We start from the raw sequence: 27522 nt of genomic DNA, 5'->3' as shown, positions 1-27522 counted from the left end.
CAGGTCTATAAGTCCCTTGGTAGCTCGATGGATTCAAGTTGAGAATCAGTTCTTGGGGTTGATTTGAAATGTTCAAATTGACAAGAAGAAATTCAATTATATATGATATAATTGGTATGATGTATAAGATACATCAAGTGGAGGATTAATGTTAATATGATTTACATTAAGTACCATAAAATAGAAAAAGAACTATGGTTTATGTGTTTCATGAGATGAAATATTAAAATTATAGGTTATGAATATAATATGGTAAGTTAGTTATCATATATATTTATAATAATATTAATTATTTGATAATTATCTCTTTTTCTCTATAACCAATTCAGTGGGAGGTTATTGGTGATTTTATGGTAACCGTGAGTTAAAAGAATAAAGCGTTTCCTAAAATATAGAGTTGCTTGATTCAGAAAGAAACTCAAGATATGCTGTCAAGTGAAGGTGTTTCACTAAATGATAGCTGATAGAGAGACTAAAATATCGTGGGGTGTCACTATATGATAGTTTACTCAGCTGGTCATAGCTAAATGATTGTAGGGGCATTGTTTATATGATAGGTTGTCATCTTCTACATGATTGAGCACATTGTCTATACGATAGACTGTGTCATCTCCCACTTGCTCAATCGTCTACACGATTGTTGTTCCTCCAGTCTCTTCCTCTAACCAAGTTCATATAGAGCCCACAACTCCTTGATTCTTATACTGAGAATACCAAGGTAACCATTGTGGTGGTGTCCTCACCAAGGTAATCATCAACGAAGCTGATGAGATATTCATATCCTTCTCTAGGTTTAACATTCATAGGACCACAAAGGTCTGAATGTACTAGCTCTAAGGGTTCTTTGGCTCTAAAACTTTTTCCAGAAAAATATCTTTTAGCCATTTTACCCTCAAGACAAGATTCACAAAGTGGTAATGAACTGTTTAACTGATTAGATGATCGTTCTTAACCAATCTCTTAATCCTATTGAGGTTTATGTGTCTAAGTCTCAAGTGCCAAAGATAGGAATTTGGAGAAACTTTCCTTTTCTTATTATGAGTCTTAGCTATTTTAAACATTTCTATGTTCAAAACAGCCTTTACCTTAGTCGATCTTAACAAATACAAGTTATTTTCTAATTTTGCAGAACAAATTTTGATATTTTTCGAAGTAATGAACACTTTATCATTTTCAAAAGAAACTTTATAATTTTGTTCCAGCAAACAAGAGACGGATATTAGATTCCTTTTCATACAAGGAATGTAATAAATATTTTCAAGTAAAATGTATTTATCTCCTATAAGTAACTTTATTCTCCCACTACTTTAGCTGAAACAACATCTCTGGTCATTACCTTAAAGATTGCTTTGCTTTCTGTAAACTGTCTCCAAGAACTTGTTTCCTGAGAGAAAGTACATATATGATTAGCGGCACCTGAATCTATTATCCATGTTTTAACGTTTTCCACTAAAAATGTTTTGATGACAAGTAAATCATATTTATTTTGTCGTTCGATTTTAGCATTCTCATCTAATAGTTCAAAACTTTAGATGATTTGGGAGATAGAGGACAATCCTCTGTTAAAACTTATTTTGAATCATCATTTGCAAGTAATTTGCATGTCGAATTGATTTTACCATTTAATTAATTCAGAAGTGAGTATTCTAAAAGAATTCGACATGATGAAATTTTTAAACAAATTCTAATTAGCAAAGTGCAACTAAACCCAAAATCAAATTTTAGCAAAAAGTAATAATATACCCCATAACCATTATTTATTTACAACGATAATATAGTGAGTCAGAATAAATTCCACCGAGGGGCAGTCAAATACTCCTTCACTAAAGCAAGACAATCTTGACTAAACACTATCTTCAGAATAACTCTTATTCTTATAGTCGTTTAGTTACCATTTTCAGTCAGAATAATACTAACACTTTATTAATTCTGTAAGTGTAACTCTTCGTTTACAGACCTCAAAGGTCGGCCCCAACGATGCTACCAAATTGGAGAGTAAAGATTGAGAATGGACCTAAGAAATCCTACCTATTTCTAGAGTTTGAGTTGTTCCGAATCCTATGTTACAACCCTCCGAGGGGATAGCCATCGTTAAACGACTAGTAAGGGCCGTCTAAAGCAAACCAGTGGGCGAAACATAGGAATCTCACAGTTAAACTAACGAAAAAGACTGCAGGACACGTTGACATATATCCTTCACCCACTTACTATGAACTGCTTCCCCCATTCACCTTGATCTTGACTCATACAAACACTTTCCGAATGGAGGACACTCCCAGGGTGACACGAAGCATCATATGAATCTTATGGTGTGAACCTTTTAGGGACGTGAAAGTTGAAATCATATATTTGATTTTTATTTGAACGACTTCCCCTTATTCACCTTAATCTTGATTCATACAAATACTTTCCGAATGGAGGTCACTCCCAGGGTGACATGAAGTATCACATGAATCTCGATTGTGAACTCTTAAGGACGTGAGAACTAAAAATAACATATCGTATATGTTATTAATCTCCCAACGAAGTGTTCTAATAACTTTATCATATAACTTATTAAACTCCCACTGAAGTGTTCAACTATTTATTTGGGTATATCTATACTTAGGTTTATTTCGGCTAATTAACAACCCTAAGTCTATGTGGTTTATCCAAGTATAACAATTATAAATGGATTTTAACCTATGATGTCTAGGTGATAAACCGTTTTATTACCTCACACCGCTCACATACGCTTATAAAACCAATTAACAATGCTCAATTATTTGGCCATAATCCCCAGGTAGGAGGTGTTCCGTAGACTATCAACTTAAAAACCTCCAGCCTTAGATAGGATTATATACCGATTGAGTTTGTAACCGTGATTTATAAGATAACGACCTATTTTAACTATTAAAAAAAGTGTTTAACCTACATGAGCATGCAACTTATCTTTATGGATTTTAATGTCTAGTTCAATTTTATAACAACTTATAAAGTAGACATGTTTTGCATCCATAACATACATCAAAGGCATTCAACATTTAATATAACACTTTATTAAATAAAAGAAACCCTAAACATGCATATTATACATTATAACAATTTATAACATATATATAATGCATGTAACATGCTTCCTATGGTGGGATTTTAAATCTAAATGACATATTATATGCACTAACATGTTTAAATTTAAATACAACATACATGCATAATTATTTAAATAATACTGATATGGTTCAACTTTGGTATCCTAAGCAAGTAGAATTAACTAATTTATTACAAATTAGGTACAAAAAGCAGCTACAATTTGATGTAGAACCATTCGAACTGAATCGAATTGCTCGAACCGGACCTCCACAACTTCTAAATATGTTGAAACGGTCCAAGGAGGGCTGAACCAGACCGGATGGGAAGTAAACTGGTAGAACTGAAAGTTTCCCACGTGAACCGACTCGAATGCATGCCTGGAAGCTAGGCTGGGGTAAGCAGCATTACAATGCACTCACCCCAGCATTGCAATGCTGAGGGGTAAATCCTCGTTTCTTGGCTGCTACGAAGAACAGCGTTGCAACACTACTGGACAGAAGCTCATTTCCAGTTTTTTTTCCTCCTCGACCTTGCTTGCTTCAATCTCCAAACTACAACTTAATTTCGACTCTAATGACTCCAAATAAAGTATAGACTCTAGAGCACACATATAAGCCCATCAAACAAGAGGCAATTACAAATTTAATTCAGGAATCAAAGAGAAATCTAATGCCAAAGCTGAAAAAACGCCATATCAATCCACAAACATGCTAAATCAGAAATTTACCCATCAAAACTAAAATTAACGTTAATTGAGTGCTTAAATCACGCTCTGATACCAATTGATGGGATAAATAACATGCAACGAAAGTAAATAGAATCAATAAGCACTCTAATTACATTTAATTTGAGTTCTAAAAGCATGCTAAAACACATTTTTCGGAAGTGGGTTTCAAGTTATATACCTTTGATAAATTCTCCCAATTCTAAGCTGCTCTTCACGTGATTCTAGCTACAATTTGAAAGTAAACCATCAAGAGATCTTCTCTACTATTCTCAGCCTTGAATTTGAGTAGTGGAACTCCAATTAGAGTGAATTTGTGAAGGAAAAAAACTGGGTTTTTAGGTGAAGGTGAAGAACTTCTACAGAAACTGATTTTAGCAGCTTTCAGCAGCTAATCCCCTTTTACATCATAAAAAATTAGAGTATTTTATCACTTCTCTTCATGCAGGAACACCTTCAAGTGGTCAATGCTAGCCCCAATTTGTTGAAGAAGGTGAGCTAGGTGAGTGATCCAAAGAGGAATCGTCTCTTACTCAATAGGATGTGGGAATTTCCCACTTACTTATTATTTTAATTTCCATTTTCTTTTTGTTTTTAATTTCAATTAATTCAAAGATTAATCAAAATCAAAATCACAATTTCAAATTATGAAATTTGAAATAAAATGAGAAATTAATTTTAATTAATTAATTAAATAATAATTTAATATCAAATATTAATTTAATCACACATCTAATTTTAAACATGAACTCTATTCATATAATTAATATTTAAATATTATAAACTCTCCAATTTCGTTTAACTTCAATAAATTGAACGTTAATTAATTATATCAAATATAATTATACAAACCCTAATTTGAATTTGAACGTATTCAAATTCAAACCCTAATTTTAATTTGAACATTTTCAAATTGAAATTGATCTCATTCCAAATTCACTTAATTTATTTATTCAAGGTGTTCATGTTTTACGAGCTAGTAGAGGGATCTTATGGACCTACAGATCATGAGCTCCAACAATTTAAGATTAATTCGCTAAAACTCTTTAGACCAAATTAATCAACATTCGTTAGCTATCAAGTCACACCACTATAGCTCGATAGTTGCACTCTCCTCACTATAGATATATTTGTGTCCACTTGATTTTACCATAATTAGTAAGTTGACCCTTCACAGGTTGTTCGTAATAACGACTGGGTCAATATGTTGTTTTTACCCCCGATATTATGTCTTGCTTCTTAAATTCCATTGATCCTCTAATGAACAATTGGTTTGTGAACCAATCACTAAATCAGATCCCTCTCGGGCCAATGAGAGGGTGAGGCCTATTGTTCAAGACATGGATTCAATACTTAAGAGAACTGAGGCCTATTGTTCAAGACATGGATTCAATACTTAAGAGAACAACCTTTCTCCTATCCCTAAATTGGGTAGGCGTGAATTCCTTCTTGCACCCAATGTCCCCAGCTATCTACCCAGTCTTACCCCTGAAATGGGAGGCTTATTGAGTCGGCGTTGTTGAGCCAACCCTCACCTATGCAAATCTAAGGATAATCCCGAATAAACAGGAATTCATAGTTAGCTCAGGATTAAGACCGAGTTACCTAGGTCATCTAAACGAAATAATCAGTCTTAAATAGTAAACAACATGATAAAGTAAGAGTGACTTATTTCTTGGTTCGATCTTATGCAAACAAATTGCATAGTATGCCCCTACTCCTCATGTTAATACATGAACGAATTAGAATTACTTCGTTTGTAGTACCTTTACCACAGATTGTAACAACTACAGAGTGGGCCACATTCAATAGTGTTACTAGAATAAGGCACCCAACCTTATTTCTATACTATAGACCGTTTTGGCTATTTACTCGAAGTTGATCCATCTTTTTGTCTCTACATAAAGTTCAAGTATTCATGTAATATCTATGAATCTTAGTTTATTTGATTTAGAATTTATAAGTGCAAAATTTATAGATTCAATAACAATTTTATTGAAGAAATGTTGAATAACATCTTTATTAATAATAGAATATGTTTAACTTTACAAATTGCGAGTTTTAGGACATATAATCCAACAAATAGGGAAAGTAGGGTTCGGGTTTCATAATTTTCAAGTTCGATTTCAAACCTTGTACTTGGATTCTCCATTTTTAACACTTCACTGTAAGCATGTAAAACGGCTTACGACTCTTCTGGAATACCCCTAGTGAGAGCATAATCGGTTTCCCTTGCACGCTACGCCTTATCGTAACATATGTTTACGTTGTACTCTTTTCTCATATCCTCAATGATGGACGAGGTTTATAAACACATCTTATGCCTATAAACTTGTTTTTGATTAGTTGCCAACTATCACAGTCGTTGCTTGTCTATGATCATGATTCAAAATTTCAATAGAACATGTGTACGACCACATATACTTTGTGATATTAAATATATCACACAGTGAGATTTTCACTGCACGAAAGCTCCATTTACAACTCTCTCTAATACATTTGACAGTGAACAAAGACTTACTTGACTTCCTTACCTTATATTCAAAATTATTGTTTATGGACAGAATAGACAATCTCATTTTCAAGTCACTCTTACTCAAAAAAAGTTGACCAATTTCAACATCTGTCTCAGATGAAGAGGTACCATGCATAATCAGTTCTCCTCTACGACATGAATACATGAAATTCAATCCTGCTGATCTCTCATTAATAGCCACTACAGGTCCACGCACCTCTGTAGGACCACAATCCATAGAATTCAATCCTGTTGATCTCTCATTATCAACCACGAAAGGATCATGCTCTTCTGAAGGACCAGAATCCATAGAATTCAATCCTGCCGATCTCTCATTACCAGCCACGAAAGGATCATGCTCTTTTGAAAGACCACGATCCATTGAAGTAAATCCTATTGATCTCTCGTTACCAAGCATAGGTCTATTACATTAGTACCATCATTGTCTATTGATAATGTTGATGGTTGAGTGTTCATAGACAATGGAATATCACCCTTTTCTCGATTAAGCTCATATGATTCCTCATATTGTCTGTCTACCCCCGTATCATCATAACTCATTTTCACATTTCTGTCATGCTTCGATTTTAGCATTAAAAATAGTTGAACTCTACAAAGATCTTCCCGGAAAAGAAGGAAGCGAACATCATCGTCGTTCTGTATGTACTACAGGGGGGTTTCATAGTCAAGCTTATATTTAACTCTCATAATAACATCAAACTCTGAAGAACTTACATTTGTAACCTTATAAATGTGACCTTTAAGTTCTTCATACTTCAATATAATAGGCACAATAATTCTTGTTAGCTCGTCTCCAATATACAAATTTTGGTTCTCATCCCAATCACCTCCATATCGAATTAGTAGACACTTTTCTATCATCCTACAAAGCAAGAGATCATTTTTCATTAAGTTGTACAAGTAGATGAGTATCGTCTAATACACATGGATCTCTCTCATTGTCGCTCTATCTTGCTCTCGCTCTCGTGACTATCATTGTTGCTACCTCTCGCTCTCGAGGTCTTGAGCTATCGCGGTCTCTCATTGTCGCTCTCTCTCGCTCTTTCTCTCAAAATCCTAAACCCTTGGTAATGATCGCTCTCACTCACACTCCTTTCGTTATGCTATTTACATACCTTTTTTGAGACCATGATCCAACAAACACCAATGAAACCATGTTCTAGAAAAGTCCATTCCGTTCTGAAAAACCCGTTCTGAAAACTCCGCTTGGTTCTGGAAAGCTTTGTTCTAGGAAACCTCTTTCACTAAATCTCTGTTCAACAAAATCACAGTTCAAATGAAGTTTAGAGTTTAAAGAATTCACCATTATATGTTTAGCATGTTAAAGATTTGAGGTTTTAGACAACTGATTTCGTGAAAATTGTCAAATCATTCGTACACTTACAAGCAATCACATCATGATGGAAGAGAGACAGCGAGAGCGAGAGCGAGACCAATATTGTAAGGGACAATTCTTGTCAGCAGAGGATCAATTGACAATTTTTTTTTTTTTTTTTAAAAAAGGTCATTTGGCATTTTAGGCCCAAATTTTAGATCATTGGTACAAATTTCCCAAAAATCTTTTAACTTTGACAATCCAATCCTCTTAGGCGGCAACTTCTGAGGATACATGCCTAGGCCCGCAACAACAAGATTTTTATTCATCTTTTCTTTATACTTTTGTTTAGAATTGGATCTTTTGTCCATCTTTTCTTTAAAATTTTGTAACATTGGCTGCAATTAACTTGGATTCTAATATCGCAATTTTGATGATGTCAAAATAATGGCCAGTATTCAGAATTTTAACTTGGATTTTCTTTTCATGGCATTCCCTAAATTAGAAGTTACATTGATCTTAGAATTACAATTCTCTTCTTAAAAAAATCCAAATCAAAAGAAAATTAGTATTTGATTTAATCTCCCAATTTGGTCTATTTAGTTTCAATGTTGCCAAAATTTAAATTGTGATATTATATTACTCCTACTTCAACATTCTATATTGCAATGTCAAAAACCTAAGCTGGAATTTCTATCAAAATCTATTGATATCTATATATCTATATCTATATATATATATATATAGAAAAGATGAATGTAAATACAAAAATCAAAATAAAAAAATTATGAACAAAGTTTTTAAGAAAATATGTATATAAAACTAATTATAAACAAAACTTTAAATAAAATGTGAATAGAAAACCAATTCTAAACAAATTTTAAGGAAAAGATTTAACAAAAAAGCAATTCTAAAGCAAATTTTAAAGAAAAGATGGACATAAAACCCAATTCTAAACAAAATTTTAAAGAAATGAATAAAAGCCTTTTTGTCGTGGGCTTAGGCATGCGCCGCCAGAAGTTGCCACCAATGTCTCCGGAAGTTGCCGTCCAAGAGGTTAGCCGTTATGAGATTTTTCTAGATTCGTGACTCATAGTCTTCAATGCAAGATACCATAAAACTAAAACTAAAAGATTTGTTTCTTCTTTTTTTTTTTTTTTAATCTTTTTTAAAAAATCTAACAATTTAACCTGATAAAATATAATTTTAGAATAAAAATTGACAAAGCATCATCATTTAGCTCGTTAGCAAACTGTTAAAAGTCAAGTAATGGGTACCATTAGAACCATTATTCAAATTTCAGGAACTAAATATGTCCAATATAAAATTTTGGGGGCCAAATAGATATCGAATTAAAACTTGAGCGACTATTCCTTATATATATATATATTAAAATAGAATTTTTCTCTTCTTTTTTGCTCTTAAAATTTTTGAAAATTTCTATTTTTCACTCAAAAATCCTTCATAATATTTAAATAATTTCTATTTCGCCTACACTATACTCAAATGTACACATCTCCGGAAAAAATCATACATTTTCGGTTTGACGCATCACTTCACATAATAACTAAAATTCATATAGATCATATATTCCTTCACATCATAACCACAAATTTTATAGACACATCTTTTCGCATCGTTACAACCATTTTTTTAGAGTATAAATACATATTTTCACTAAAGACCATTTTACCCTCACACTCATCCCCCTTCATGTCTTACTTACCATCCATCACTTTATTTTCTTTTTTCCATTTAATTTAACGTGAATTGTATTTTTTTTTAACCTTGATGTGGGGTTGAGATTTAGATTGATTAGTCTTTTTCTTAGAAAAAAAAAGAATTAGTTTTTCTTTTAAGAAGTTAAATAGTAGTTATTAATATATCAGAAATAGATTTTTATTTCTAATAAAACCGATTAGATTTTATTTTAAAGTTTTTTTTTATTATAAATACAAATATTGTTAGTTTGTTTATTCTCTTACTATCAAAGATTTAAACTAAGAGAAACATATTCAATTTGAAAACTAAAAAAATAGTTCTACAAGAAAATATTAATTCAAATGTGTTTGGAGTAGTATCATTGTTGAATGAGAAATTTCAGCCAATTAAAATTCACCATGTCATCAAAACGAAAGCCCGGACCTATTGTGGAAATTATAAATTAGATTGGGCCAAGTAGTTAAAATTACATGGGCTTGACTCAATTCAAGCCCAATGTAAAAAAAATTCAGGCCAAAGAAAGGTAACTGGGTCCAAACCCAACTTTGGTTCAGACCTAGAAAGTAGTTGGGCCCAAGCCCAAAACAAATGGGGCTCAAGCCCACTTAAAACCCATGGAAATCCTCTATAAATAGAGGCTTTACTCTTTCATTTAGAGAGGGGGGTTCTGAAGATTGAAAGCTCTAAAGATCAGGAGGTTCTGAAGATTGAAAGCTCTAAAGATCAGAAGTTCTAAAGATTGAAAGCTATGAAGATTGAAGTTCTGCAGAATTGAAGTCTGAAGCTCTCAAGTTCTCAAGCTCCAAAGGATTGAAGCTTCAAAGTTCTCAAGCCCGAAAGACCAAAGCTCTTAAGCTTTCAAGCTTTGAAGACTAAAGCTCCCAAGCCCTAACGATCTAAGACCGAAGACTTGGAAGACTAAGGCTCCAAGCTCCTAAAGACTTCAGAACTAAACTTGCAAGAATATTTGAAAGATTTAAACTTATTGTAACATTTGAAGAGAAAGAATCAAAGGAATATATTAGAGATTATACCTTTATATACCACAAATTGATACAAATATAAAGTTCGAATTCAGCAAATTGAATTTCTCTGGAAAACCCGTTCAAACAATTTGACATGCCTAGTGGAACCATCTCTACCTTTCATCTATTTCTCTACAATACAATCTACCTAAAGAAGTTATGGCCTCCAAAAATAACGCTCCCAAAACTTCAAGCGATGTCCACAACAGACCAATTGCTCGCAATCACTCTAAGGGGATTCAACAATCTGAAGAGTTGCTTCCCTTTGAGATTGTAAGGATTATATGGGAAAAAATTTCGAAACAACCGTAAGGTAGAGTTATCATTAAAGAAAGCCCTGCAGTTAACAATCATACTCCACCTTCTGAACAATAATGTGAAGAAGCATCAGACCTAAATATAATGTCAGTCATAATGGCCGACGTGGGAACAAGTGAAGAAAGGACGGTCGAACTAAAAAAAAAAAGTTAACATGCTGATGAAGGCTATCGAAGAAAGGGATTGTGAAATCGCATCCCTCAAGAATCACATCAAGAGTCATGATGCTACTGAATCAAGTCATACATTCGTAGCCAAGAATGATGATAAGGAAAAGACTATTCTGTAAGAAGGTAAACTACAAAATTCGACGTCAATTGCTTCATTGTCTGTTCAGCAATTACAGAAGATGATTGCCAACTCCATCAAGGCTCAATATGGTGAACCTACTTAAACTTCCCTCTTATATTCTAAGCAATATACGAAGAGGATCGACAATTTAAGAATGCCAAGTGGGTACCAACCAACCAAATTCTAACAATTTGATGGGAAGGGCAACCCAAAACAACACGTTGCTTATTTCATCGAAACATGTGAGATTGAGATTGCTGGTATGCGAGGAGATTTGATGGTCAAATATTTCGTTCGAACTTTGAAGGGAAATGCCTTTGATTGGTACACTGACCTTGAACCTGAAACTATTGATAGCTGGGAGCAGCTTGAAAGAGAATTCCTCAATCGCTTTTATAGCATGAGGCGTATCGGCAGCATGATAGAGCTCATGACCACCAAACAACGAAAAGAGGAACCGATCATTGACTACATCAACTACTGGAGAGCATTAAGCCTTGATTACAAAAATAGATTAACTGAATTGTCAGCAGTGGAAATGTGCACTCAAGGAATACACTAGGGACTTTTGTATATTCTGCAAGGGATAAAACTCTACACCTTTGAAGAGTTGGCGACCTGAGCTCATGATATGGAGTTAAGCATTGCTAATAGAGGAAGCAACGATTTACTAGTCCCAAAGGTAAAAAAAGATAAGAAAGAAGTGAAAAACATCCAAAAGGTATTAAAGGGTGCCACTAAAGAAGCCATGGTCGTCAATATGACCCCTTTGAAGTTCATCTCCAAGGAGAAAAAGACTGAAAAACGCCAAGATGGGAGCGAGAAAAAAATGCCCAACATTGAAAGAGTGACAAGAAAAAGTCTACCCATTTCTAGACTCCGATCTGCCTGATGTGTTAGAGCAACTACTAGAAAATCAACTCATTGAGCTTCCCGAATGTAAATGACCTGCAGAAATGGGGAGAGTAAATGATCCAAATTACTGCAAATATCATCGAGTTGTCAGTCATCCGGTAGAAAAATGTTTCGTACTGAAGGAGTTAATTTTAAAGTTAGCTCAAGAGAAGAAAATTGAGCTGGACCTCGACGACGTGGCATAAAAAAATCATGCCACAGTAACGATTCATCCTGATACTTGACTACCTACGACAGAGAGTTTGATCCAATTTGGATCTTTTGAGCCTATCATTATATATTCTTCATCGGATCCCTCCCGAAGACTAGCTTCTTGAAAGTTGACTCTTGGAAAAATAAGGAAAAGGTGGAAGATGTAGATGAGGGATGGACATTAGTAACTCGTCGAAAGAGGCACGAACCAAATTTTGTTCCAAAAGAATCTCGTGTGTATCAAGAATATAAAAGGAAGAGTACGTCTCAAAGAAAAAATGCAAGGAAGAATACGAGAAGACTTCATTTAGTTATAAAAAAAAATCAAGGATATTCCTCGACCTTAACAACCAATAACCTTGAAAGACTTTTTTCCAAAGAGTTTTCTAGTCGAAACAGTTTCGTGTCACATCATCAGTACAACTGAAGATGATGGCACCCCTTCAAAGTTTGCTGAAGTGACGAGCGAGCTAGAGAAACTACCTCCTTTCATCATAAATGATCTGTGTCACTATCACGGGAGACCAAGGATGCACTTGCCGAAATATTAAAAGGAAATGAAATTCCAACTACTTCAGCAATCCAAACAAATACATGTGCTTCATGTTGTATATCGATAACATTCACCGACGAAAATTTACTACTTGGATCAAAGCTCCATAATGACCCCTATTTATGTCGGGATACGTCCAAGAGCAGAAACTCAGTTGAATCCTCATCGATAATGGCTCGGTTATGAATATATTGCCAAAATCAACCATGAATTAGTTGGGCATTTCAGTGGAGGAGTTATCGTGTAGTAAACTGGTAATTCAAGGCTTCCATCAAGGAGCGTAGAGAGCTATAGGTATAGTTCGTCTAGAAATCACCATAGGGAATTTGCAAGCAAGCACCATTTTCATGTGATCAATGCAAGAACCACCTATCGGTTATTGCTAGGGTGTCCCTGGATTCATGAAAACAGAGTAGTAACCTCCACACTCCACCAATGTTTTAAATTCTATCGACACAACATAAAAAAAGTTAATGCTGACTCGAAGCCATTCTCAGAGGCTGAATCTCACTTTGTTGATGTAAAAGTTTATCTAAAAAGCGATAATATCAATGAAGTTATAATGAAAGAGGTTCCTGTGGCTAAAGGCACTTATAAGCCCGAGCAACGAGTGATTACAACAACGAAGTCGAATGAAGTAGATGCTTCCAGCAATCGAGGAAATGATGAACCGACCACTTAAATCAAATCTGAGGTGTTAAAGAACGAAAAGACAATTAGCCCACAAAAAAGGGTCTCAAACCCACATGTCCTACGCTATGTTCCTCTTTCTCGATGCAAGAAAGCCGAATCACCATTTGCAGAATGCTCAAAAAGTCTAACGGTTGAAGGCATTGAAATTTTGAAAGAAAACTTCACCACACCACTTACAAAGATGGATAAGGGAGAAAAACGAACAAAAGATGGCTTTGATCCAAAGGCATGTAAGCTACTGGCAAAGGAAGGGTATGACTTTATAACTCGCACCGAGCTTAAAAGTCTAAAAATATTTGATGAAAGGCCCAGGCTTTCTTTGACTCAAAAAAAGCTTCAGAAACAAGGATATTTTATACCTATCTCAAGGTCTAGACTTAGATATAAGTCCATTGAGCCAATTCACATAACTAGAATAGAGAAAACAAAAGTAGCAGACATATGTCACATTACTGTAGAAGAGGGCCACAACTCTAAAGAGGACGTGAGAAGAAAAATTCAGAGGACTTCAGTCTTTAGTCACATTGCCCCTTTAACAACATGTCCTTCAATTTTTCAAAGATTAAGCACACCTGCAGTTGAAGACGAAAATCAACATTCAACCTCTGTCTCCACCCGATTTTTAGCCTTTCGGAGGCTCAATGCAAAATCGAATAAGATAAATAGTGTGTGTTCAACTCCAACCTCTGAGCATCTGCTTTCGAGAGATTAAGCGTGACCACAACAAGAATCTAGAAGCGATCTCCCATAGTGTTCTCAAGCAAAGCACGTGAGGCGAAAAGTGATGAAAAAATTTGCAACACTGTTCCCTTAATAATGAAAAGGAAGTTGTTTGTTTCTGTAAGTACAAAAGGCTCATTAAAAGTAAAACGACACGATGTCATTTTCACTCAATCGAAAGAGAATGACGCAGATGGTGAAGAGGATGCAACAAGTTGTTGCCATCTCATAATAGAGGAAGCATAAGATTCTGACATGTTTGAAGAGGACACGGAAGGAGCTCCTTTATCCTTGGAGGATGGTGGTTAATCAATGATTGATGGGCTGAAGGAAGTCAACCTGGGAATGATAGAAGAGCCTCGTCTAAACTTCATAAGTGCACGACTTACTAATGATGAAGAAAAGGAATATGTGAGCTTACTCACGACATATAAAGACGTCTTTGCTTGGTCGTATAAAGAAATGCTCAGACTTGACGCAGAAGTTGTGGTCCATTGCCTAGCAATTACATCAGGGATCGACCAATCAAGCAAGCTCAATGATGTTTACAGCCAGAATTGATTCCTCAAATTGAGGAGGTGTTACAAGCTAATAGAAGCTAGATTTGTACGTGAAGTCAATTAACCAATATGGATAGCCAACATTGTGCCCGTGAGAAAAAAGAATGGCCAACTACGTGTATGCATGGATTTTCGTGACCTAAATAATGCATGCCTAAAAGATGACTTTCCCTTGCCTATCACAGAAATTATGGTGGATGCCACTATTGAGCATGAAGCCCTATTTTTCATCACGAATGGCTCTAGAAGATGAGAAGGAAACATCATTTTGAACTAAAAAAGGTATATATTATTATAAGCTGATGCCTTTCAGATTAAAGAATGCAAGTGCCACATACCAGCGTGCTATGCAGAAAATCTTCGATGATATGCTACATAAGCACGTCGTGTGTTACGTCGATGACCTTGTAGTGAAGTTTAAGAAGCTGCATGACCACCTAAAGGACCTAAAGCTTATCTTTGATCGTCTGAGAAAATATCAATTAAGACTAAACCCTCTTAAATGTGCGTTCGACATGACTTCAAGAAAGTTTCTTGGGTTTGTCGTAAGGCCGGTACGAAATCAAAATCGATCAGTCTAAGATCGATGCCATTCAAAAAATGCCAAATGTAAGAAACCTGCATGAGTTAAGGAGTCTTCAAGGTCGCTTGGCCTATATCAGAAGGTTTATATCTAACCTTGTAGGATGATGTCAACCATTTTAGAGATTGATGAGGAAGGATAGGGTCTTTGAATGGGATCAAACCTGCCAAAATGCCTTTAATAGCATAAAGAAGTATTTGCTCAATCCTCTGGTCCTGAGTGCACCTACAACCGAAAGACCATTAATATTATATATTGCCGCTCAAGAAAGATCTCTTGGAGCACTGCTTGCACAAGAAAAGAAGAATGGCAAGGAATGTGTGCTCTATTATCTAAGTAGAACTTTGATCACAGTTGAGCTGAATTATTCTTTAATTGAGAAGATATGTATCACCTTGTTCTTTGCCATAGAAAAGTTGAGACACTATATGAAATCCTTTACTGTATACTTGGTAGCAAGGGTCGATCCTATTAAATATATCTTATCCAGGCCAGTCATTACAGGACGCCTCGCTAAATGGGCAATCATACTTCAATAATATAATATTGTGTATATACTCAGAAGGCAGTGAAAGGTTAAGCATTGGCAGATTTCTTCGTAGACCATCCAATCCTAACAAATTGGAAATTATGCGAAGATGTCCTGATGAAGAAGTATTCCTTGTCGAAAGTAGGGAACCTTGGATTATGTACTTCGATGGCGCGACACGAAGAGGTGGAGCAGGCATTGGTGTTGTCTTCATTTCTCTTTAGAAGCACGTGTTGCCGTATAGCTTCACACTCAATGAACTGTGTTCGAATAACGTTGTTGAGTACTAAGCACTCATCATCAGCTTACAAATGGTTCTTAAGATTGGGATAGCATACATAGAAGTATATGGGGATTCAAAGTTAGTTATAAATCATCTCTCGCTCCAGTATGACATAAAACATGAGGATTTAAAGACCTACTTCATTTATGCCAAGAGATTAATGGATAAATTCGAAGGCATAATACTGGAACATATACCAAGATCAGAAAATAAGAGAGTAGATGCACTAGCAAATTTAGCCATTTGCTTTGACGACCTCAGATGATGTACCTATATGTTGGGATTGATGCCCTAAAGTCTCATCTCTTGTAGTTTGTAAACAGTACATACGAACACCTGTGATTGTTAATATATGATATTTACTTCACATCTTGTTGTTTGCTCATTTACTTGTTTTAGTTACTTTACCACAAACCAATAAACATCAAATCCCTTGTTATCTATATGTGACTCGAGCATGTATGTGATGACATACAAGTGGATCATGTCTTGAGTGATAACCAAAATGGTCTGTAATATATGGATATATGAGGGAAACCTTATCCTGGTAATGCTACGGACGTGGCCCGCTTTGTGGAATGGTCACAAGTATTGTGACTTGCCACAGATGATCTGATCGTGATCATTCGTGTTAGGGACATGCGAGTAGGGGCGTCCTATACAAAGAGTTTGATAAGACCTGACCACGAAGTGTTAATCTCTCATTATATAACACCATTCATGACAGAGACTTCACTTCACTAGGATGACCATAGGTAACATGACCTCAATCCTGAGTAAGTTGGGAACTCCTGCCATTGAGGGCGGTCCTTTGATTTGTATGGGTGCGAGTGGCCAAGTTGCCGATTCAAACCTACCATTTTGGGGATACGTCTGATTTAGAAGCTTGGAACTCAGTGATGACATAATTTTGTATCTTTTTTTATCTTACAGCATGTGGATAAATATGAATGTGAATGAATGAACAAGTATATGCGTTGAAAACATAAACTTGGTGACAAAGGTAAAGATGAAATGTGGATGCTGTGTTATACTTATTCACACTTTATGTGATACTACTTCTAGATAGATGCGTTGTTAACTATATGCTTGTAGTATGCTATGGAGTAATGCGTTGTCATAAGTTTCCTTGCGCTGAAACCAAGTATAATTCCAATGCAAGTTTCTCAGAGTAATCCAAGGTCGAACACAGGGATTGTTGTCGTTAATGTGTTACATTTGTGATATATGCGACCGGTTTTTACAATTAATAAAGATTGTGTGTTTATACAGGAAAGTAAATTGTGGCAAAGTGAAATTGTGCAGATAAACTAAAGTTGCGTTAATAAAATAAATTGCGATGAAAATAAACCTAAGCTACTGTGATGCAAGATACAAGATATATTACATATATGATATTGAGTTCGAGACTGATTGTGAAGTTTATATAAAGGGTCGTGGTATGCGATGGCAAGTCTTTATGGATGAATCAGAAGGGGAAAGAATAATTAGTTGAAACGTTGCAAGTTTTTTAATTGCGTTAAAGATGTAACTAAGGTATCGCTTTTCCTTGGCGTACACCTCTCGGTGATTGGCCACGTTCCCCTATCTATATGGTGAAACAGGGATGAACGTGGTGAACGCAAGGTTGCTTCCATCTCTAAAAGTACTTCTTGCTTTAGTTAACACATTCTTCTAACCCTCTCTCGATAGGCGGAATAACATCTTCACTTCTATTCTCACAGGTGAAGATGCCGTCTAGCATGCTTTGACTAAACTTAATTATTTCCTTAACCCAATTAATTTACCTGCTTAATTCTTGCTAATTACCCATGGGATTAAGAAAATGTCATGGAGAAAATTAATTATGGGTGAACGGAAATAGACAGAGAAATGATAATGAAGATGATCATAACATTCAATACTAAGATTAAGCGTCTGATACATGGTGTGAATGATAGAGATTAAGAAGGTGAGTACAAGTGATGATAAAGAGATAGAAACAAATACAGAAGAGTGTCAACGTCTTGACACAGATCTGGATGGTGGTTTTGCTTGCCGGCATGTGGAATGGATGAAGAGAAAAGCTTCCCCCTCAGTCTTGCTCGTCTGGTAGAAGTGACCTTCGTACAGAGCTTCGACGGCGGGGATCAGAAGGATTCTTTGCCCGGAGACTCACCTCTCGGCCTTGTCTCTTAATTCTTCCCGGTTCTACTCTGATTAGTCGCTCAACCAGACTCTCCCTCAGATCAGTATATACATTTTTCTCTGTATTCAAGCATATTTTCTTTAGTGGAATGACCGGAGCTATTTATAGGCTAAGCTTTGACTCTCTGACTTGTAGTCCCCACTTTATTGTTAAGGCAATTCCGAAAATGGTGGAGTGAATATTTCTTCTGTTTCGTAATCAATCCTGTCAGAAATGCACAACAATCAGCTGTACACGAGTCAGAATCCTTCGCAATTGCGTTGCTCTTCATATCTTCGATCGTTTGGCCGCATGCGGTGTTATTTTTTTATTACCACATGCGGTTGAGATTCCGTTGATCGCTTAGCTCTTGATCGATTGTCGTATGCACCGTCATTGCGTTGCTCGTCGCTCATTCTCGATTAACGGGTGCAATGCGACGTAGATGCGTTTTTCATTTTATCTTTGAGCCATGAACGCATGAGGTGACTTGATTTCCTACAAAACAGAACTAAAACATTCTTTTCTACCATCGCAATGATGTTAGTGGGTGTATTGATGACAATTTATAATTCTCGCATTTCTTAGCTAATTTCTATACAATTAACGCAACTTTCCTTTCTTTTGGCCGCAATATTTAAATAAAACAGTATAAATAACTTGTATTTCTACAAGTTATCACTCAGCTACAAAAGAAGGAATTCACTCATTTCCCGACGCAGAGGTAAGTAGATAGATGGATCCCTTAAGGGCTGATTTCAGGGCTTGAAAGATGTGGTGCCACACACCTTCTCTTGGCCCGATAGGTGTTCACACATAGTTGGACTATGTTGTATTGTTCATTAGAGGAATCAGTGGTACTTAAGGAGTGAGATGTAACTACAGGGGTAAAACGGTAAATTGGCCCAGCTGTACATACGAGCATCTGTGAAAGGTCATTGTACTCATGATTGGTTATATTCAATAGACACAGAAATATATCTGTGGTAAGAAGAGTTCAGCTATTGGTCTTTAGTGGAATCATTGACAGTTAATGGATGGTGAATCTCGTGGCTAAAGAGCTAAGTCAGCTATTCACGTACCATTGGAGCTTCAAGCCATAGGTCCATTAGGTCACCTGGGTAGCTTGGATTAAGTCGAGAACCAGTGTTTGGGTTAATTTGAAATATGTTCAAATTGACAAAGAAGTACAATTATATATGATATAATTGGAATGGCTAATTATATATGATATAATTGGCTAAATGTATGAGAATACATTATTTTTGGAGGAAATTAGATAATAAATATGATTTATATCAAATATAGGAAAAATACTATAGTAAGATATATGATATCAAACTATAGGATATAAATAATAATATGATTATAATTATTTAAATAAATTAAATTGATTAATTATTTTTAATTAACCAATTTTCACGTTTCGTAAGTGGAACGTGGGCCTACGAAGGTTATGGTAACCACGGGATACAAGTTGTTTTTCGTTTTCATTTTTGTGAATGAATTCAGTCATGCAAAAGAAAATCCCGTGCCCAAAAGAAATCGTGAAAGACTGATCGTCGAGAGCCTATATGATAGATTCTCAGACGTCTAAACGATTGTACATCAGTTTCCTAAACGATCGTCCAGTTTTTCCTAAACGATCGTGTAGTTTTATTATACGATAAGCGTCCCGCTATACGATAGCGAAGTTCTTCTTGCGTGTGCGCTTGTAGTCTACATGATTTTCTTCTCCTCCGTCTTCTACCAAACTCACCAGAGCCCACTCTCTGGTTTTTTACGCCAAAGGATACTGGGTCTCCCTATTGGTGGTGTTGTCCCCGACTTCTTGATCGTGTATGTTCGGATCGTGCAGTATCAGACGAGAGACTCGCCGGGGTGCTGGTAGATCGGTGGAGTTCTTCCACTACCGTGGGTTCATAGATTCGAAGATTGTCTTCCTCTGGTAATGAACTCCTTCTCTATGCTTTATTGTATATTGAGCATGCTTTTGTTGAGTTTTATTATGCATAATTGTTCTTTGTAAAAAATGGATTGTTCCACCAACTGAAGATCAATATGAAAACACCGATACAATATCTGTTTACGTGGTTGAAGAAGAAGTTTGGCGTTGGCCCATTATAAATTATCTTGAGCATGGAAAGCTTCCCACCAATCTTTGGCATAGAGCTGAGATACGGAGAAGAGCTGCGCGATTTATCTATTATAATGATACACTTTATCGACACTCATATGAAGGCCTCTTTCTTCGATGCTTAGGAAAGGAAGACTCAATAAAAGTCCTAGAAGAGGCACATTCAGGTATTTGTGGTGCTCACTAGTCTGGATCAAAGCTCCAACATCAAATAAAAAGAATAAGTTACTATTGGCCTACCCTGATCCACGACTCAATTAGTATGTGAAACATTGTAAAGCTTTTCAATTCCACGCAAATTTTATACATCAACCACCAGAACCTCTTCATCCAACAGTAGCTTCATGGCCTTTATCAGAACACACATCATTTATCAATACGGCATTCCTCATCGTATTGTAACAGATAATGGAAGACAATTTGCTAACATTCTGATGGATAAATTGTGTGAGAAGTTAAATTCAAGCAGTATTAGTCTTCTATGTATAATGCGACAGTGAATGCATTGGCAAAGACATTCAATAAAACCCTGTGCAATCTACTGAATAAGGTGGTTTCCAAGACAAAAAGAGGTTGGCAAGAAAAGATTGGAGAAGTTTTATGGGCTTATTGAACTACTCACTGCATCCCTACAGAAGTTACACCATATTCTCTTGTTTATGGAGTGGAAGTCGTTCTTCCCCTAGAAAGAGAGATCTCATCGCTGAGAATGGCAGTGTAATAAGGATTGACCACAGAAGACAATGCCAAGTCACGCCTTTAGAAGTTAGAAGCAGTTGATGAAAAACGACTAGAAGCTCAGCAGGCGTTAGAATGTTATCAAGCATGAATGTCTGAAGCCTTTGATAAACACGTGAAGTCTCGAACTTTTTAGGTTGGTGATCTGGTACTTGCTGTTAAAAGACTCATTATCACAATGAGACATACAGGAAATAATTTCACATCTAAATGGGATGGACCATACATCGTCAAAGAAGTCTACACAAACGGAGCATACAAGTTTCTTAAGAAATTTTTGTTGGGGTCGATGCCCTAAATTTTGCAGGGTCCTGTAGTTTGTAAACACTTATATGAACAAACTATTTGTGATATAATAATATGAGATATTTTATTCACTAGAATCTATGAAATATGAGATATTTTAGTTACATTAACCACAAACTAATAAACTAAGATCCCTGGTTGTCGTTGTAACTTAAGCATGTATGTGGAGACATACAAGTGGATCGTGCTTTAAGTGATAACCTAAATGGTCTGTAGTATATGGATAAAGGAGGGAAACCTTATCCTTGTGACGCTACGAGTGTGGCCCACTTTGTAGATGTTACAAGTGTTGTAAAGTGCTACAAATGATCTAATCCTAACCATTCATGTATTAGACATGCAGGCGGGGATGCTCTGTATGAAAGAGTTTGTATAAGACTGGACCACGAAATGTTTAGTCTTGTTATATAAGGTTGTTCATGATAGAGACTTTCATTTCACTAGGATGACCATAGGTAACATGACCTTAGTCATAAGTGATTTGGGAACCTCTGCCTATGACGGTGGTCCTTTGATTTGCATGGGTGTGACTGGCTAGATCGCCGACTCAAATCTACCACTTTGGGGATTCGTTTCATTGGGGAGTTGGGAACTCAACTACACAAAATGAAATTCACTCCTTCCCTGAAACAGGAGTAAGTAGATAAATTGCTCCCTTAAGAGCTGATTCTAGGGCTTAAACAATGTGGCGCTACACCTTCTCTTGGCCCGAGAAGGGTTTATTCATAGTAGGACTATGATATATTATTCATTAGAGGAATCAGTGGTACTTAAGGAGTTAAATGTAATTACAGGGGTAAAACGGTAAACTGGCCCCAACTATAATTACGAGCGATTTGTGAAGGGTCATCGTACTGTTGATTGGTTATATCCAATGCACACAGAAATATATTTGTAGCGCGAAGAGTGCAGCTGTCGATCTTTAATGGAGTGTCCAGCAGTTAATGGATGGTGGATATCGTGATTAAAGAGTTTAGTCAGTTATTCACGTATCGTTAGAGCTTTAAGCTACAGGTCCATAAGGTCCCCGTGGTAGCTCAATGGATTATGTTGAGAATCAGTTTTTGGGTTAGTTTGAAGTGTTCAAATTAACAAAAGGGAATTTGAATATATATGATATAATTAAATTAATTAAATTATATGTGATATAATTGATTTCATGTATTAGATACATTAATTGGAGGAACTAATATTAAATGCCATAAAGGAGAAAAAGAACTATGGTTTATATATTGCATGAGAGATGATATTAAAACTATAGTTTATGAATATATTATTTATTTATAACTAAATCAATTATGGGATAATTGGTTTCAGTTTTTTTTCCTAATAACCAACTTAGTGGGAAGTTGTGATCAGTTATGGTAACTGATGGATAAAATGAAAATCGATTTCATTTTTTTCATAATCGAATGATAATCGTGCTCATTAACCAAAAGCTATACGATAGCTTGAGAGAGTAAACAATCGTGCATAGAGTTTTCTATATATAGTCGCTCGTTGCTAAACGATCGAGTACCTAGTCTATACGATAGACTTCAGTCTTCTCCCATTTACTTGATTGTCTACACGATCTTTCAATTCCTCCTTCCCTCTAGCAAATCCATACAGAGCCCACAACTCCTAGATTCCCTCTAGCAAATTTCAAGTTTTGACTCTCAGTATTAGCTTAGTCATAGTTTTAGATTTTTAGAGCTGTGCTGTGGTGCCGAGAAGAGTAGAAGGGAAGAGAACCACCATAACCGCCGATCAAGGAGTGGAGAAAGCCGAGTTTGAGAGAGACACTTCGTCCAATTTTTATACAAGTGATTGTACACAACTAGAATTGAGCCAAAGATATACAAGAGATTGTACTCTGCAGCTTGACTCATTTCCTTTCATCTCATTTATCGCTTTCATTATTTCATCTGATTAAGTATTGCTTTTGTAAAGACAATCCGCTTCTTTATAAATTCATATATTTGATCTATCACACTTTGCCATTGTTTATTTCTTGTTTATGTTGGATGCATCTATACTTCTTGCAAAATTCCATTTCAACGCTTAAGCCAACTAAAATTGGTAAAAGCATCTTTAGCTTAGACTATTCGAGAGAATAAGTAAGCCAGCATCAAGTTAGAATGCATAGTACATCTAGAGATAGACTTACTAGTGTTTTACTGCATCTTTTGTTTGACGCATGCATCCTAGAGATAGGTTTTGTATGTTATTCACATTGAGAAGTGTCGAATAAGAGTCTAACGCATAAACAAAGATAAGCAAGCCATCTCATTCACATCACATTCTAGTTCGTGTACATTCATCTTAGATCGACGCATACCACTTGCATTAAAAATCCATTTTCACACAACCCATCATTCTCTGCTCAACTCTTTTGTATTTTCTTGCACAAATACAACACCTTCGTGTAAATAACACATTTCTTCATACATTTTAGGAAATCCCTACAACAGCTACAACGAATGTCTACGTTAGCTTAATCTGAATCCCTGAGTTCGACTCTGGACTTACTAGGAACCTAAATTGGATTTATACTTGGGTCTGATTTAGGAAAACTTGAACGTCAATAGGAGTGTCGTGCGTTCTATTGCACATCTCTAACGCATCAACGCGTTACGAGTCATAAATGCGCCATTCATATTTAGAACTTATTTTCCAAATCATTTTATACAATACACTCCTAGCTCGAATCACGATAGAAACGAACATGGTGTTTGCTTGCTGTTCGAGGGTCGAGTGTTACTCGTTGCTATTCGAGGATATTGTTGTGCTATTGAGCGTTCTTGCTGATTGAATGTTTGTGCTGTTTGATTGAGAGATACGAGAAGAAAAATTCTTCAAGGGTATGTTCACTCAATCTTTAGTAATTTCCTTTGGAAGCATGCTGTAATTTCAAGTTTATGCATAACTTGTTTGGGTTGATGCCCTAAACTCTCATTAGGTCCTGTAGTTTGTAAACACCTGTATTGAACAAACACTTGTGATGTAATAATGTGAGATATTTTCTTCACTGTTGTCTATGAAACATGGGATGTTTTAGTTGCTTTACCACAAACCAATAAACTAAGATCTCTGGTTGTCGTTGTAACTTAAGCATGTATGTGGAGACATACAAGGATCATGCCTTAAGTGATAACCAAAATGGTCTGTAGTATATGGATATAGGAGGGAAACCTTATTTTGGTGACACTACGGATACGACCCGCTTTGTGATTGTTACAAGTGTTGTGACGTAATATAGATGGTTTGATCCTTATCATTCATGTGGAGACATGCGAGTAAGGGTGTCCTATACAAAATAGTTTGTATAAGACCGGACCACAAAGTGTTTAGTCCCATTATATAACACCGTTCATGACAGAGACTTCACTTCACTAGGATGACCATAAGTAACATGACCTTAATCCTGTGTCAGTTGGGAACTCCTGCCTTTGGGGGCGGTCCTTTGATTTGCATGGGTGCGAGTGGCCAGATCGCCGACTCAAATCTACCACTTTAGAGATTCGTCTGATTGGGGAGCTGGAAACTCAGCTAAACAAGATGGAATTCACTTCTTCCCCAAAATAGGGGTAAGTAGATAGATTGCTCCCTTAAAGGCTGATTCCGGGGCTTGAACAATGTGACGCCACATAGCTTCTCATGGCCCGAGAGGTGTCCGATCATATTAGTGAAGGAAATCAGACATGAGGATTTCCATGAGCAGCGAAAGGATCGTTCCAAATTTAATTCGTATTTGAACATACATAATTACAATCAAGAAACGAAAAAATACAGGCTATGCACAATACAAAATTACGGCATGTTTTTCTAAGATCAAGAGATAGAATTACACATACCTTTGAAGACTCATCTTCAAACACCCTCGATCGTGAAGACTCGAATAATCTGCAAGACTACAAACTCGAACGCTCAAACACTACGATCGCAACACAACACGATCACAACAATCATGAACACAATGAACTCCAAGATCACGAACACAGCGAACGACCTCCAAAAACCCTGATTAGGTCGAGTGAGTACGACACCACCACAATGGCTACCTTGGTATTCTCGGTGTGAGAATCTAGAAGTGTGGGCTTTGTGTGGACTTGGTTATAGGAGAGAGCATAGGAAAAAACTCGTGTAAACGATTGAGCAAGTGGGAGATGACAAGGCTATTATATAAACGATGCCCAATCGTTTAGAGAGAAGCTCCATGGTCGTTTAGCAAAGCTTCGCGATTGTTTAGCTATCGACCAGCTGAGTGACTATCGTGTAGTGTCACTCCACGGTCGTATTATAGTCTCTCTTCAGCTATTGTTTAGTGAATCTAATCCATCGACAGCATCTGCGTGAGATCTTTCTGAGAATGGAATTCTCACAACAATTACTAAAATTAGGAAAACATTTTTTCTTTTATCTCATGGTTATCATGAAACCACCAATAACCTCCCACTCAATTGGTTATTAGAGAAAAGAGATAATTATCCAATAATTAACATTATTATAAAAATATTATGATAACCAACTTACCATACTATATTTATAACCTATAGTTTTAATATTTCATCTCATGAGTAACTCTTCTTTTATTCATAACAATGTGTATATATTACAAACTACGAGACTCCGAGAGAATTAGAACAACAATCCCAATAAGTAGGATTATGATGTATGTTCATTGAAGGGATATGTGGTACTTAAGGAGTTAGATGTAACTATTAGGGGCAAAGCGATAAATTGGCCCATCTGTACTTACGAGCATCTGTGAAGGGTATCATATTCTGATTGATTGGTTATATTCGATGGACACAAAAATATATCTGTGGTGAGAAGAGTGCAGTTGTCGGTCTTTAGTGGAGTGCCCGGCAGTTAACGGATGGTGGATCTCATGGCTAAAGAGTTTAATCGGTGATTCACGTACCATTGGAGTTTCAAGCTATAGGTTCATAAGGTCCCCTTGGTAGCTCAATGGATTCAAGTTGAGAATCAGTTTTTAGGTCAGTTTGAAGTGTTCAAATTGACAAGAGAGAGTTTGATTATATATGATATGATTAAACTAGTTCAATTATATATGATATAGTTGACCTGATGTATGAGATACATTAATTGGAGGAAATGGATATAAATATGATTTATATCAAGTAATGGAGAAAATGACTATGGTTTAAATGTTGCATATGATGTGATATTAAAACTATAGGTTATAGATATAATATGATAAGTTAGTTATTATATTTATTTATAATTAAAACAATTATGAGATAATTGTTGGTGGTGAAGGAGATTCGACATGAGGATTTCCATGAGCAGAAGAATGATTGTTCCAAATTCCATTCAAAATTAAACATACACAATCACAATCTTAAAACAGAAACTCACAGGTCATGCAACAACAAGAAATTACAGCATGCTAACAAGATAATCAAGGGATAGAGTATATGTACCTTTGAAGACTCATTCTTCAAACTCCCTCGAATAATTTCCAATCGTCCAAGAACAGCAACTCAACCCTCCAACACAACAATCGGTGCACAACACGATCAATAACACGAACACAACGATTACGAACCCAACAAACGGCCTCCAAATCCTCAAAATCAAGCGGGTTGAGTGAGGACACCACACAATGGTTACCTTGGCATTCTCAGTGTAAGAATCCAGGAGTTGTGGGCTCTATATAAACTTGGTTAGAAGAAGATACAGAAGGACAACAATCGTGTAGACGATCGAGCAAGTGGGAGATAAGAAGTGTTTATCGTATAGACGAAATGCTCAATTGTGTAGAAGATGGCAGCTTATTATATAGACAAAGCCACGATATTGTTTAGCTACGACCAACTGAATGAACTGTCATATAGTCAATGTGCACAATCGTTTAGTCTCTCTAAGAGCTATTGCTTAGTGAAACATTTTCACTTGATAGCCTCTCCGTGAGTTATTTCTGAAAGTAGTAACTCTTAGTTTTAGGAAAACATTTTTTCTTTTATCTCGCGGTTACCATAAAACTATCAATAACCTCCCACTCAATTGGTTATTAGAGAAAAAGAGATAATTATCAAATAATTAATATTATTATAAATAAATATGATAACCAACTTACCATATTATATTTATAACCTATAGTTTTAATATTTCATCTCATGAAACATATAAACCAT

This window comes from Benincasa hispida, chromosome 7, assembly GCF_009727055.1.
Source record: "Benincasa hispida cultivar B227 chromosome 7, ASM972705v1, whole genome shotgun sequence".
NCBI lineage: Eukaryota > Viridiplantae > Streptophyta > Magnoliopsida > Cucurbitales > Cucurbitaceae > Benincasa > Benincasa hispida.
This window is presented reverse-complemented; position numbering follows the sequence as displayed.